At 28.3% G+C, this 336-nt stretch overlaps 1 protein-coding gene across 1 annotated transcript in view; it reads right to left on the reverse strand.

Moving 5' to 3' along the window:
- LOC105519681 (ankyrin repeat domain-containing protein 36C) overlaps window positions 1–336 on the reverse strand; it is a 63,265-nt gene that overhangs the window by 21,586 nt on the left and 41,343 nt on the right. The window lies entirely within an intron of this gene.

Consider the following 336-nt stretch of genomic DNA (forward strand, 5'->3'; position numbering starts at 1 on the left):
TTTTAACATACTTCTACTAAATAAAACTGCTACAAGTGTTGGATATCAATAAACTTTTCCATTCGGAAATCACTACAATATTCATTGAGAATGACAATTTTAAGAATTAGTTGATGAATTCAACATCATTTTTGTTTCTAAAATAGTCTTCTTAGGAATATCATGCTCGCTAAGGAATATTCATTAAATAGTTATTTTATCCAAGAATTAGCTCTTTGATCAAATAAGCCAATGTATTCAAATTCAAGTTTATCTAATTTTTATAACTAAAATCGACAAAACATGTAAGTCTGATGCCTAACAGTAACCAAGAGGAGTAACGAGTCAGTGTGGTTT

The sequence above is a fragment of the Colobus angolensis genome, unplaced genomic scaffold (assembly GCF_000951035.1).
Source record: "Colobus angolensis palliatus isolate OR3802 unplaced genomic scaffold, Cang.pa_1.0 Scaffold357, whole genome shotgun sequence".
Taxonomy (NCBI): Eukaryota; Metazoa; Chordata; class Mammalia; order Primates; family Cercopithecidae; genus Colobus; species Colobus angolensis.